At 40.1% G+C, this 15,913-nt stretch overlaps 1 long non-coding RNA gene across 1 annotated transcript; it reads left to right on the top strand.

The window, feature by feature from the left end:
- Nucleotides 1-13,694: 13,694 nt before the first annotated feature.
- LOC121957249 lies at nt 13,695-14,813 on the top strand. The gene is made up of 2 exons (XR_006106742.1): nt 13,695-14,157; nt 14,536-14,813. It is a non-coding gene; the product is annotated as an uncharacterized LOC121957249 (long non-coding RNA).
- The last annotated feature ends 1,100 nt before the right edge of the window (nt 14,814-15,913 follow it).

The following is a 15,913-nucleotide window of genomic DNA, read 5'->3' as shown; positions in this document are numbered from 1 at the left end:
TTGAACAAGAGAGTTACAATTATGAAGCAAAAAATATCAATAACAACCCACACCGAGATGACTAAATACAACTCAAAGAATGTAAGCAGTAAAAGCAGAAATAACCATACTAATAATAGAATTAAACACAATTAAGAGAGAATAAAAGAATAAATCAAAAGATAAATTAAAAGATGAACAAAAACAGATTAATTAAAATCGACAATAAAATGGACTCACTTAAATAAAAATGCAAAAGTAGCTTAAACATCAAATTATACTTTAAGTAGGCCAAAAGTAAAAGTAGGCATTATGCAGTATGGCCCGTTTCAGAATTGTATATAACAAAGATATGTATGTATGAGTATATATATATAAGTACATATCAGATGTATATATAAGTAGCATAAAATTGGAAATGGAGTACAATTACCTCAAAATTGTTCTTTAGTACAGTACTTGCGTATGTGTTCTTAGTTATATTCCACCACAGTTTACATCATTTGGTAATTAAAGTAATAATTAAATAATAGTTTTATCATCAACTAAAGAAAAAGAACCCAAACACATGAAAAAAAAAAATCAAAATATTCTATGATATTTTCCTATCTCCCTAAAATATTCCACAGCTGCTGTCTGTGTGTCCTGTACCATCTCACACTGTTTCCAGAACACCCATAAGGTCCCATTCCCTTCCTGTCTTACCAGTCTTTTTTTAGGTAGCCTAGTCTTATTCTTTTCTTCACTTTACTTTCCACAAATGTATGTTCTGTATTCTCTGTGACTTTACATTCAGAGCATTCATCAGATACCTTTTCCTAGCAAAAACAATGTTTGATTGAGTTCTGTGTGGTCTAGTCTTGACCAAACTGTGTATGACTCTGTATTTTCCTCCACTGCTGTATGTCCTGACATCTCTTCATTGTTTCTTTCTGGATGTTTTTTCTGCTATGCCAACATGAGCAGGTACCCAGCACAACTGTTCTTCCACCCTTAACCTATTCAGTCTGAATAAACTTAAAATAAACCTGTTGGATTTCAAACATTAAATCTTCCTTGTTGGATTTCCTAGTTTGTATACTGAAAGGGACTGCTGCTGAATCAACACCATGTAAGGTTTGGTTCTGTCGACACCAGAGGGCGGCAGTAATGCAACACACAGAATGCTAGGCCAGCTACCATAAAACCCGAAAGAAGAAGAGGAGCACAGTCATCAGGTATTTGCCCCCAAGGCTGGTCAAGTTTGTGCCTCAAAGTCTGATTTTATGAAGGTGAAGACTGGGACAGGGTCCTCTGATATCTGTTTAACTGCCTCTGCTGATTCTCCATCGAGGGATCAAATGTCCTCGTGCAGGTTCACCATAATCCAACAGACTCTTCTCCTACCTGACTAGTTGACATGCTTATGTGACCAGGGCATTTAAGGCCCCAGTCTGCAAGGATGCGACAACGCCACTCTGGGAGTTTCACCCAGAGAACACACAACTACACAAGTTCTTATATGAAGAGAGAATGAGCAGCGACGTGAATTTCCAGTTCTCAAACAGAGCGGATTTATTTAAGTTTGAATGATAAATTGCTTGGTTGCATAAAACTGAAATAGAGGCCAGTTAAAAATTAATGTCTTTTATTACCAAAATATATTCTAACATCTTAAAATACTAATACGCTGAAATATTACTAGTATAGGGGGAGGGTGCCAGGGAAGCTCACAGGAGGAGGGTAGTGAGGAGGAGGTTCCAAATGTTCACCACCAGTATTGTGAGGGACACACAGTTGTTATACTCACCCTGCAAGACAAGAAAACAGGGTTACAGAACTTAGCATGCAATCAAACAGTACAATGAGTACAAGGAAATCACACAAAGACTACACAATAATATGGCATGCACTGAAACCCAAGCAAGAGAATCAGATACCCTCCGCCCAGTGACCAGCCACCTGCAGGTATATGGCAACCCAATCTGTTTAACTGGCAGAAAAACAAGACCCAGCAATATGAAAATCTCCTTATATACCCCCCACAGCAGTTGGTAGGCAAGGAAATAAAATAAGTCTGAGAAAAATATTGTTCAGGCCACCTATTTACAAACAATAAAACAGAGGTAAATCAACAATAATCAAAATCCAATGACAAATCAGTAGTAACAAAAGTAATAATAAACGGTAGATACATTAGGAAAATTAACTATAAGGACAAAAACAGCAGTGGCAACCAAGCTCTTCCTTTGCAAAGTACAGCCGAACTACATCATATGGAAGTCAACATCTGCTCCTCGCTCCTTTAGGCTGCGGATCACGGACCACACAGCCTGTCCTGCGCGATTACTCAGCGCACACCTGCACCAGACTTGGCTCTTCAGTGCCACAGGGGAAAGCTAAGGCTACCTGCCGCTAGCTCTGGCAGCCTGCAAACAGTGCCCTGAGTTTAATGCTTGCCCCCTACATGGCAGTACTGGGAGTCAGGAGAAAGTGAAGACCACCTGACTGGAATCAGGCTCACCTGTTCCCAATCAGGAGATGACCAGATGGAGCACACCTTACAGGGAGGGGCCTCTACCAATTACACTTACAACTCTTATTTCTTAGTCTTTCTGCTGCACATTTCCTTCATGGAAACAAGAGAAAAGAGGAATGAGTAAAGGGAAAATAAAATAAAAAATGGATGTCTGTTGTTACCCAAAGCAGTGACAGTAAACTCTACAAACTCACAATGAAGACCGTTAAGAAGGTGCTAATGGGGAGTTTATTATAGCCTAGTGAAAAACTCTGGGGGAATATTGACGGAGAAATGCATATATTAACTGCAGGTTGACTTAAAAAGTAGCAGCCTATATAGGAGGGCACTGTATAGTATAAATACCACTGGAATAACTGAAAAGAATTTGTGTCAGTCAACATACTCACGTATGTGTATTCAAGTACGGGACAAACTTGACTTCCTCTGGAGCAGATGAGAGCCATGTCTTGTCCCCGTTGGGCAGGGTGATGCGCAGCTTGGCTGGGTACAGGAGAGCTGGCTTGTCCCCAAGCTTATACAGCTCGGCCATGGAGTCTCTGAACGCGGCGCATTGCTTTAACACGTCGGGGCTGTAGTCGTCATAGAAGCGAATCTTGTGGCCTTGGTAGAACAGGTCACCCCGTTTGTGAGCCTCGTGGATCACCATGTCCTTGACTTTAATGTGGTGGAAGCGTAGGATGACAGGACGTGGCTTCTCTCCTGGAGCTGGTTTGGGTGCGAGGCTCCAATGCGCTCGATCTAATTTGGGGGGCGAAGCGAGGAGTTCCGTGCCGAAGACATCCATGAGAAGTTGAGAGAAGAACACTGATGGGCGCGACCCTTCAATGGATTTGGGTAGACTGATTATACTTATATTTTGGCGCCTGCAGGTCCGCTACTTTTGTCTTCAGTGACTCGTTATCTCTCTGTAAGATGGAGCATGCATCTTCAAGTTGTTGGAGAGTTGGTCGACTTCAGTAGCATTAGTTTCCAGAGAGCTGATGCGCTGCCCGGTCTGCAACAGTGGATTGGATGTTGTCCAGTTTGGATGCCACCGACTCGAATGAGGTTTTGAAATTGGCCTCGAGAGCCGTTCTGTGTACGTCCAGTAGCGAGCTAATCTCGACCATAGTTATGCTAGCAGCTGTCGGAGAGTCATTGTCTTTTTCAGAGAGCTTCCCCTTTACTTTGGACATGGCTGAGTGGTCGTAGTAGATAACGCTAACTTATAAAACCGTCGCAGATAGTAAACACAGAAGTTGGCGAGGTTTAAAAAGTAAATTAAAGTGCGATAGTCGGAGCAAGCTGAAAACGTGTCTACTCTGCACACCTCATACTGGAAGTCCAAACTGTTGTATTTTTACGAAAAAGGGGATATGATATTAGGAAAATAAACACGTTGGCAGAAAACTATAAAACAAGCTGTTAAAGTAGCTGTCTTTAAACCCCTACTTAGAAGCCCACTTTCGATCCAAAGGTTTTAGCAAACTATAGACCGATATCTAGTCTCCCCTCTATTTCTAAAATTCTTGAGAAGGTAATCGCTAATCAGTGTTGTGAATTTCTCCAAGATAATAGTTTATGCAAGGATTTTCAGTCAGGTTTCAGAGTTCATCATAGAACAGAGACGGCACTAGTAAAAATTTAGAATGAATTACTGATTGCCTCCGATAAAGGAATGGTCTCTGTATTGATCCAATTAGATCTCAGTGCCTCATTTGACACCACTGACCATCAAATCTTACTCCATAGACTGGAACACCTTTTGCCTTAAAGGAACGGCACTAAGCTGGTCTAAATTATACTTATCAAATCGTTCCCAGTTTGGTCATATTAATGATCAATCCTCCATGCATACTAAGGTCTGCTTCAGAGTATTACAAGGTTCTGTGCTTGGACCAATCCTTTTCACTTTATATATGCTTCCCCTAGGCAACATCATTAGAAATCACTCTGTAAGTTTCCATTGTTATGCCGCTAATATGCTACTGTATCTATCTATGAAGCCAGATGAAACTGATCAGTTATCTAGACTACAAGCTTGTCTTCAGGACATAAATGGTAAATGGATTGTACTTGTATAGTGCTTTTCTAGTCTTATTGACCACTAGAAGCGCTTTCACACTACATTGTCACATTCACCCGTTCACACACACATTCACACACTGGTGGCCAAGGCTAACGTAAAAGGTACGACCTGCTACTCAGTAATCATTCGCACACACTCACACTCTGATGACGTGGCATTGGGAGCAATTTGGGGTTCAGTGTCTTGCCCAAGGATACTTCAACATGTTGCCCAGAGGCGCCGGGAATCGTATCGCTGACTTTCCGATAAGAGGCCAATCCGCTCTACCCCTGAGCCACAGCCGCCCCTAAAAAATGTCTGGATGAGCCAAAATTCCCTGATGTTAAATTTAGACAAGACTGACGTTATTGCTCTTGGCCTGAAACACCTCAGAAACTCCTTTTCTAAGGATATAATTTTATTTAGATGGCATTACCTTGGCCTCTAGCACAACTGTAAGGAACCTCTGAGTTTTATTTGATCAAGATCTATCTTTTGCCTCCCATATAAAACAAACTTCAAGGACTGCTTTCTTTCACTTGTGTAACACTCCCAAAAATTAGACATATCCTGACTCAAACAGACGCTGAAAAATTAGTGCACCCATTTGTTACTTCTAGGCTGGATTACTGTAACTCCCTATTATCTGGTTGCCCCAACAAGTCTCTGAAGTCTCTCCAACTGGTGCAGAACGCTGCTGCACGTGTACGAACAGGAACCAAGAAAAGGGATCATATTTCTCCTGTTTTAGCTTTTTTGCACTAGCTCCCTGTAAAATCCAGAATTGAATTTAAAATCATCCTCCTTATCTACAAAGCTCTGAAAGGTCAGGCTCCATCCTATCTGTCGCAGCTCATAGTTCCCTATCAACCCTCAAGAGCACTGCGCTCTGAAAACGTAGGGTTACTTGTGGTTCCCATAGTCTCCATATGCAGGACTGGAGCCAAGGCTTCAGTTACCATGCTCCTCTTTTATGGAACCAACCATCTTCTTGAATTGAATTGAATTTTCACGCTACCAGCACGTTATTGTATCATATTTCATGCAGTTTGATTGAGCTTTGTCTTGAAGAACATGAAGCTGTGAAGTTGTGTGGGTAAATCATCAGTAAGTTATGAATACTGGAGTGGACCCTGACTCTCAGGATGCTGTTGAGAAGCAGCAGTGCCAGTGTTTCACTTACAAGTCTAGTTTATTTCTGTGTGTGAACAGCATTTCCTGCCTATGTGACTGTGGATTTCCTGTTAGCAGATCCCTACACCCACTGCAAACAAAGCTCCAACTCACAGATGCACAGAACTTAGTAAAACAACGACAGATCATGAGCAGGGGGGCACATTTCTGCTGCTGTGAGTAGAGAAGAACTTTGTTCACAGCTGAGGGATGGAACTGCCAGATGCTTCTGTGCTTTATACACTTTTTACACATAAGACTGGTTCGAGGTGTAATAGAAAAAGGCAGACTTTCTTTTGCATTGACTGCCTGCACTGACTGTTTATCAGTATCACTGGGGACATTAACCCTTTAAAACCTGTAATGACACCTGTTGTCTTGTGGTGCTTTCAGATGCCTTTCATATACACTAAAAAACAAACAAGTTGGTTTGATTTCTTTTGAAAACATAGCTTAAAAGGCAACAAGCAATTTGGCAATGTCCCACAAATTGCAAGAAATTAGGGAAAGGTGACAAAAAAATCCAGAATTTTAGTTTTTAAAAAGAGAGAGAGAGAAGAAGATTATGCATGTTCTTCCCATATCTGCACTGGTTTCCCCCACCAACATCAAAAAACATGTACGTTAGGGTAATACACCTGCTCCTGACCAAGGTACTGGCAGAAGATATGATAGTTGGTCCCTGAGCGCTGCACTCAGCTGCTCACTGCTCCGCAAAGGATGGGCTGAATGCAGATGACAATTTCATAGTACACTGTACATGTGACAATAAAAAATTCTTCCTCTATATACACCATCTGTACCAACTCTCCCCGTCTCTTTCTCTTTCGTTTTTGTCACAATTGTAATTCAATTGTTATTTACGACATCTATTGCACTGTCTGTCCATCCTGGAAGAGGGATCCCTCATCATCCTCTGCTGCTCTTCCTGAGGTTTCTTCCTTTTTTTCCCGCCTGTTACAGGGGTTCTTTTTCGGGAGTTTTTCCTTGGGTGATGTGAGGGCAGAGGGATGTCGTACACTGTAAAGCCCTCTGAGGCAAACCATGTTTTGTGATAATGGGCTCTATAAATAAAATTGACTTGACTTGACTAACCAAAAAGATGAATTTGCAATGTGGACAGTACAGGATTTTAGAGGAGCAACTTCATCTAGAATGACAGAACAGTCTGCGTTGAAGGAGTGGAGTAGACAATTAACAACAGCAACATCATGAGAAGGCCGCATCACCCTGGTGTCAAAAGAAGAGGAGAATTTTTCTGCAGAAAGGCTATTTACCATGCGCAAGCACTTCACATGCTTACCGGTTAAACAATCAGTTTTAAAAAACAAATTAAAAAGTATACATTCATGATCTGTCACAAGCAGCTCCTCGCAGTCAACATTGTCTACGTTTAAACCAAGCACGAAGACAAGGTCTTGTGTTTCCTTTGAGGTGCATGGGACCTCTGACATGTTGGGAGAAATGGTGGTAAATTAAAATACAATAAAATGGGTTAGAACACCCATCTTAAGTCATTAAAAGTTCAAACGAGGGAAAAGTTTCAGAGCTCACCATCCGGGAGGAGAAACAGTTCCTGTACATCATGGCTAGACCCCCTCCACGGCCTGTGGTCCTGGGGGCACAGGTTAAGGAACACTGTGGTGGGCAAAGTTCATTCAGAGACACATATTCCTCACTCCTTTACTAAGTCTCTGTGAGGAACAGAAAGTCCAAGTCTTTGGTGATAAAAAGCCATTCAAAATGAACAATTTGTTTGCAATGGAACGGACATTTAACAACGCCAGCTTGATGGACTCAGGTCCTGCCTCACCGACAGTAGGTGCTCGTGCAAGCGGACGCAGGTACTGTGAGGCCACCCTGGCTGTGGTGAGGAACATCTTGCTTGAGAAAAGACAGTCAGTTGTCATTGGCAGACTGGGAAAACCAGAGACCATGCACCAGAGACATGACAGCTTGCACTGGGGACAGAGGGAACACTCAGGTATGACCTATAACCAGTAATGACAGGAATTGTAGAGAAGCTGACAGTAGGATGACAGCAGCGGGTGCTGGTGACGGGAATGGGACTGTGGGCTGCCCTAATAGGGATGAAAGAGTACTTGAAGGGGGTGTGTGCTTTGTGTACTGAAAACAGTCGATCACGTGGAGTAGACTGGACGGCATACTGCATGTTAGCCGCCAATACTGAGCATCCCAAACTACTTGGGTGAATACCGTCATTCCTGTAAAAAGAGGAACAGTTCCAAATCAACCAAAATTGAGAGCTCTGCAGGCTAACTGGATCCAGGAGTTGAGGCTGAGGAGTCTACTAAAATACTCTGCACCGGGGTACAGCGTTGGGAGGGTACCACTGATAAAAACAGACTTTACACAGCTTTTTAAAAGGCTAAAAAGTTTGTTAAAATCCCTTTTTGTCAGCTCAGATTGCCAACCAGCCATGTCATTGCAGCCCACATGGATTTTCACCCAGTTTATGGAGGATGGAAGAGAGTGCAGCAGCCCGGGAAGTTTAAAAGTGGTGTTGAAAAGCTCACTGGAGCGTCAGAGCATAGCCTCTTTCAGTATACTGCGCTAGGCGGAGGAGATCGTGGTCTTGGAAAAAGGCCATTGACTTGGCTTTCCAGTGGAGATTTCACCACCATCACCTGCAAGGAGGGAGCCACAAGCAGGGAGGGAGTCGCTGTGTCCCTGGGCACCGAGCCGACGAGGAGGGGAGCTGCACCACCAAACCCCAGCGTAGAAACAGCCATTGCATTCCCAGACGCCAGGCATGGATCAGGATTATCTGCCGAATTTTCGCTAGACAGCAACAAGGCCTCGAAGCGGTTGGAGAGGGGGAGGCTGAGCTGAGGCGGTGAGGAAGCCCCGTCCAAGTGACCCTTGCGACCGTGGCCCACTACTTCCACCCAGGATGGCTGGTTGTTAGGTGTTGAGAAGGAGGCATGTCATGGACAAGTTGAGGGGTCCCACAGAAATGTGTTCTGGGTGGCACTGAGGCAGGCAATCCCTTTGGACTGCCTGCATGCTACTGCCATGTAGCTGGATAAAAGAGTGTCTTTCTTCCGCAGTTCATCAGACAGCCATTGGATGTCTTCTTTAAGGTCAGCAGTCTTTTGATTTGCTTTCACGAGTGGCCCATAGTCCTCACAGAGCAAAGATGCCATTTCAGTTAAAAAGCAGTGTATCGCTGTTGCTGTTTTGGGGAATAGCTCTATCTCCCCTGCTCACTCCACACATCTGCTCTCACTCACCTGATTACACTCACCTGAAAGCTGATCACCAACAATCAAGCCCAGCATAAAGACTCCAGCCTCACACTCACACACTTGCCAGATTGTTTTTTGCCATGCGAGACTTTCCAGCGTTTCTCTACCTGATCTCTGGGTTCTGACCTTGCCTGTCCTTGACTCACCTGCCTCGTCTGCTTCCCGGAAAAATGCCATAGCCTTCTGTCCCCAATCACAAGTTTTGCCTTGGTCCTCCAAGTTTCTGGTTGCCTGTGGCTATTGGGCGTTTTTCATCTGCAGCACTCCAGCGTGATTTTTTTTGCTGCATTCACTGCCCGTGGGTGAACGCCTGGTGAGAAAGGCTTTTGCCTTGCTGGTTTCTGGACTGTTTACCTGGCTTCATCACCTTTGCTGCTTGTGACTTGCCTGTTTGTTTGCTCGGTTCATTGTGCTGCATCTGGGTTCAAAATACACATAAACCTTGTTGCTCAGCTTACTGAGAGTGTTTTCTTCAGATCTCTGATAGCAACAAAGCCTTACCTTCACTGTACGATAACAAAGCGTTGAACAGTAGATTGATGGTCGCTCGTTAATGGGGTCTTGCATTTAAGTTATACAATGAGGAACTGAATCTTCAAAGTGCCTGGAAGAACTCTTAACATTCGATTATTTGTGTCATAGGCAAACTAGCCAAATGTAATAATAATATAATATGGGAAAAAGTCTTAATATTTTGCAATTTTATGAGAATAAACTCATAATAGGAGAATAAAGTCGTAGTTTTGAGAAAAGTCGTAATTTTAAACTCTCTCTCTCTCTATATATATATGTTATAACGAGAATAAAGTTGTAATTCTACTTCGAAAAATAAACATTATTTTATGAGAAAGTCGGAATGGGGCATTCGAGAGGGCAGTCCAGGATCTGTCAGTCCTCAAAATATCACAATATTTTTAGGCTCATAATACACAATCTCAATATTTTGAAATCCTCTTTAAACTAATCTAGACTACCAAAATACAAACTTATTGAATAAACTGCACTTACTAACATTAATTAAAGTAGTTACTGCCATATTATAATGATTTTGTTGTGAACCTGAAGCTTCTGGTCAACAGTCACGACAGGATCTCTTTCTTTCTTCATATTTTATTTCATTTTATTGTTGTTGTTGTTTGTTTGTTTGTTTGTTTGTTTGTTTTTACATTTTTTAACATTTTTTTGCTGTTTTATTTCATTTTATTTTTATCTTTTTTATCTACTTCACCCCCTTTTTCTTATTGTAAGGTATGCATAACTTAACTTCTTCCAGTGTTTTTGAAAGAATTCAAGCCCATTTTCTCAGGTTTCAAAGGGTTGATATAGAAACATTCAGAGAAATGTATTTCTGTATGATGATTTTCTTTCAGGATGTAGTGTTTTTTCACCAAAATGAACAAGAACAAACAAAAAAAAAAAGAATGATTATGAGCATAATGAGGGAAGAGTCTCATCTTGTTGCACAGATAAACACAGTGGAGCTGAACATGGCGTTCACCCTGCAGTTATCATCTCAGTTCATACCAGCAGCTCCACATCAGACCATATATGGTCAAATATATTCAGCTTGGTGGGTTGCTATGGTGATGCAGTTGATAAACTCTGGAGGTAATGATGTGGTGAGAGTGGTAAAGGATGCTATAGCAGATACTAGACCTCCATCATAAACAACTATCCCCCATAGACAGCCCGCCCTGCACTTATCACGAGCAATTGTCTTTATCTGCACTCTTTGAACAGGAGTCCATCACTATCACTCCATCAGCACCATCAGTACCCTGCCCTCCAGCTCCACATCTTTTCCCATCCTGACGGCCGCTGCACATTTTTTCTATCTTCAACATTAACCAGCTTTACTGCCATCAGCTGGTATAAAGGATATATCAGGGATAACATTCTTTCTTTCTTTCTTTCTTTCTTTCTTTCATTAATCTTTTTCTTTCTTTCTTTCTCTCTCTCTCTCTCATTTCCATCCAAATGTAATTTTACTGAATTTCAAAATGTATGACAAAATGTGAATTTATGTGTGTTTCAATCCACTACTGTTACACCAATGCATGATGTAAATAAGGCATTTCTGTTTATTTAGTGTATTAATTTTAGGAAAGTTACAGTCTCCTTATAGCTCCACAGATGCCAGAAGAAAATGTTGGCATTGTGAGTTCTGCAAACCACAAATATGTTACATTTGTGACACTGTGTATGAGCTGAGCTTGTCATTGGGACGGGATGGTTGAAGGTGTGGCATGGACGCCTGCAAAGCTGCAGACCACCATTGCAGCCTGTTGCTGTGTTTCAGGCAGAGATAGTACCACGGAAAACAATTGCTTTATACTGCAACATCAAAGCATTTTCTGCTATGATGAAAAGCGTTTTATGGTTTATCTTATGCCAAAACATGATCTAAATCTAACCACACATCAACAACAGGAAATGTAGTTTCAACAATTCTGCAACATAAAAACATGCAAATGTAATGTATCTGTGGTTTGTCGAAACGTACTGATATATATACATACTATATTGATCACATAGGTGCTGCATGTAAGAAATGCGCATTATTGTTGTTTGGACCTCTGTGAACATGGTCCTGTGTTAAGGTGTTGTAGTGCGCATTGATCTGCATTGTTGGATATTGCCCAGTAAAGTAAGTAAACACTAAATCTGAGTCCACTTTGTTAATAAACCACAGAAACTTATGACAAGGATAAAAATAACATTTTCCTGTAAGGAAGGAGAGACACCAGGTGTCATTCCTGGGTTCAATGGCCCTGTTTGGAAAAATGATAAATTTAAGCCACAAAATGAGCAATGGTTGGCATACATTAAACAATGACACAGTCTTTGAAGCTAGCGACATTGCTGAAGACAAGCATGAAGTCCTGTTGCTTAGTGTAATGGATGCGGCCACTCAGACTTGAGCTGCATGGTAACCATACCTCAGACAGGCCTTTATTTGTCAAAAAGTGTTGCCACACCTGTTTTCTCAAAGGGACTGGGCTTTAAATTGGGGCAGGCTTATATTTGAAGTTTTACAGTATGTAAACCTATCCTTTAATATAGAGTTGGCAGTAAGTGTGTGTGTTTGTTATGTCTCACACATGATCTATGAACCTGTAAGATTAGCAGGTACCTGAGTACAGAATGCCAGAGCTTCAGTTTGGGACCAGTCTTGAAGATGGTCCTCATTAATAAGACGAGTGACTCTGACAGTAACCAGAAACACAAATGATCCCAGAGCATATTGACTGAAAAACTAAATCAAAGATCAGTGAGATTTAAAAAGAATTATATAAAACAATGATGTAGACATTTGTGAATTTAGCCCTCACCTTTTCCCGACCTCTACAGCTCTATTTAGAGCCATCAGACATCTGCATCTCTTTATCTCTCGCTCTCTCATTAAACCCCCCACCCCCTTGCTTGTGGTTTCTGGGTGTTTGTTGTTAGTTTCCTGTCACAAAGGAAGTGCCTCACCCTGCCGCCTGGCTCCCTATTGGCCCCAGATAAACAGAGATTTTGGGGGGAGTGAGAGAGAGGCGAGGGGGAAGGGGGCAGCTCTAGAGGATAGATAGAGGGATCAGAATATGGACAGGGAGACAAGGGCAGAGGATGGAGCAGAGGACAGAAGGCAGAAGACAGACTCATCAATGCAGAGAACACTCCAAATATAGATGAGAGAGAGCTACAGAGAGCAGATGCTTCAGTGCAGAGGAGGAAATGGCTTTGTGATGGAGGAGGTAAGCATGCACACAACAACGCACACAGAGCAAAACTAACTTAATACTCATAAGAATGTGTTATATAAATAAATACAGTTGTGTTTTATGTTTTCCCTTTTTTGTGCAATGTTAATATTTCATACAAGAAACAAACACATTTTATAGACATTTTACCCAGGGCTGAGTTCATATCTTGAAAATAACTTTCTAAAACTTAGTGTTATTGTTTTGAGTGTAATGCAAGCATGCAACTGCATTATTCAGCTTTATTTCAATGTATTTTCTTTTATTAGTTTAATGTTTTTAAACCTGAGCAAATTGACTTGAATTTTTTTTTCAAAAACTTAGTAAGAAGGTAACATGCAATGAAAGAAGAAATGGTCCAGCTAGAAATTACCTGAAATTTTGTTTAAAATAAATAAATAATAAATAAAAATAATAAAAATAATAATAATAATAATAATAATAATAATAATAAAATAATGATGATAAAAAATAAACAACTGAAATAAATAAATAAATAAATAAACCCTCAAAACAAAACATGGAAATTACCCCCAAAAAGTACTCAAAACTTATATTATTTTTTTAATGATAATTTTGAATTGTAATTATGACAATTATAAAAATAGTTTCTCCCCCTTTTTAAATATAATTTTCTAAGTTACCTAATTTTTTGCAATTTGTGGAACATTTCTTTTTCTCAGGGTTCAAGGGTTTAAATACCTGTGAAAGGTGTCTGAAAGCATCACAAGGGAAGTGATGTTGCTTCAGGTTTCAAAGGCTTAACAAATTAATGTGTTTTTTAGGATTCTGTAACAATTTCAAAGACTTGTTTTTTTTTTTTCTAGAGTAATCTCTACCCAAAGCTTGCTGCCAGTTCATGCCTTTCTTGGTCTGGTCACTCCCAATCCTTGTACCAGTGTCTTGATACCACAGCGACGCTGGACAGGTTTGGGGGGGGCTGTGCTAAGGACATCAATATATGATGTTAATGTGTAGTCCATACCAAACACATAATGCTCTCTTAAAGAGCATTATGTGTAAAACCATTGAATCACCACAACAAGAAGAAAAGATAACATGCAACTGTCAGAAAAATCAATAATTACCTTTACAGTTAGGAAGAAAACATTTATGATCAACAGGGATATGGCAACATAAACAAACAAGGACACAAGTGACATCCGATTCTGATTCAAATGCCTCTTAACCATGATTGGTTCCTTTCCCAACTGTGCTCCACCAATTCCAAACCAATGCGAGAAACACATGATTTTCTCCAGTATAATATCCAAAACTGCTTTAGCAAAGACAGCACATTCTTGTAAGATGCCATCATTCATACTAAGACTGAGAAAAATTCATACTGATTTTCAGTATTTTTCTTCTGTCAACAAATCTCATTAGAAGACCCAAACCCAGAACAAACAGACCTATTATCAGGTATGGTATATACACTGTCTTGTCTTTAAGGGTAGTGCACACAAAACTTTGATCCCTTATTTTTATAGTTTAGAATACATTTCAATATCATGTGACACATATTTTGTATATTCTTATTGATATTCTTACTAATGTATATCTATGTTGCTCATTGTAGCATTGAAGACATATTTGTATTTTTAACTTGCATTTTATTGTAACTTAAGTCACAGTTTTATATTTTACACACTTGACACACTCAGCACATTATCCATATTATAATTTAGATAATCACATACTACTCACATACTAATTGTCTATTACTGTATTTCTTTACATTTATATTTTTGTTTACTATTATGGTATTTCTAATGTTTTAAATACTTGTGATTGTCCTAGATTCTGCTCACTACAATTCTGTGCTTGGCATCAGAGTGACTGTAACGACTGTACTGTACCACAATTCCCCCGGCAGGATGCCGCTGACACACTTCACTGTGTCATGTGTGTCCCCAGTGAGTGGCTGTAATGTCAAAGATGGACCAGTGCACTTTGATTTTCTCTGTATTACACTTAGTTTGGCTTTTTAGCGTGGGTCCAGGAAATTGTTTGTTGATTATTGTGATCTGATGCCTGGCTTCAAACCTTCATCATCATAATAAAGATGAATTCCTTTATTTTTCTGGTGCCATTTTTATGCAAACTGAGTGGTTTAGAACCAAAGCTGTGTGGATGCAAAAAGGCAGAAACGTGTACCTTCTGAGTCATAAACAGTTCTTCAGCATGTTTGTTTTACAAAGAGCTCAGTTACTGTAAAATGATGTGCATGTTCCACGCTCTTAATAAAACCTGCATATGAGCAGGCTGATGTCAAATGAGATTATATTTAAGTTCATATTTTCATTCTGAGAGTCCGTTTCCATTTGTTTGGGTGGATTATTCTTCTAAAAGTTGAACAAATACTGATATTGGATATTCAATATTATAATTTATCTTAATCAAATCACTCTGTCCAGCTAGAACAGGATGACCCCAGTTTTTGACATCAAATCATATTGACCCTTTAACTCTTTGAAACTTAATCAAATTTGCTCAAAAAAGGAAATGAGGAAGAAATCAGAAATGAGATGAAATAATATAACATATATAAGAAATAATTTTAGAAAAATGTTTTTTCCCCTTTTTTCTTTTTAACCTTGACATCTTTTTTATAGCTTTAAAAAAATCTCTAAATCTACTTATTTCTTGCAGTTTGTTGCACATTTTGTATCAGGTTGCTCACTGCCTGTTTTCCCATGTTTTTGAAAGAAATCAAACCAATCTGCTGAGGGTTCACAGGTTTAAATACTTTTGATACTTTGATCAGTATCATAAAATTGCACTTTCTTATCTGGATGCCAACAAGGCCAACAAGAAAGACAGATAAGCCTTGAGGGACATCTACATCAACATAAAGGGGAATAACACCTAAATAAAGAAATCCAATACATTATTTCCATGACCTGAGACAGATCGATCCTTAACTTATTAACATGAGCTACTTTCTGTCAAAGCCAGAAACCAGAGAGGGAAGTCTCAAGAATGAAGTCTGGAGCTGCTTCAGAAACAATTAAGAGGAGCCTGCTTTTATGGACCCAGTTTTGTTTCAATAGCTAATTTCAATATTTGTGACATTTTTATACAGCACACCTGTTTACATTTTATTAAAAACCAAAGTTATACATGATTAACCCTTCGGCCCTGTTTTAATATCACACACTCTCCTATCACTCTGCGC

This window comes from Plectropomus leopardus, chromosome 17 (assembly GCF_008729295.1).
Source record: "Plectropomus leopardus isolate mb chromosome 17, YSFRI_Pleo_2.0, whole genome shotgun sequence".
NCBI lineage: Eukaryota > Metazoa > Chordata > Actinopteri > Perciformes > Serranidae > Plectropomus > Plectropomus leopardus.
Note: the sequence above shows the minus strand (reverse complement) of the source record. Positions and strands in the feature narration are given on the sequence as shown.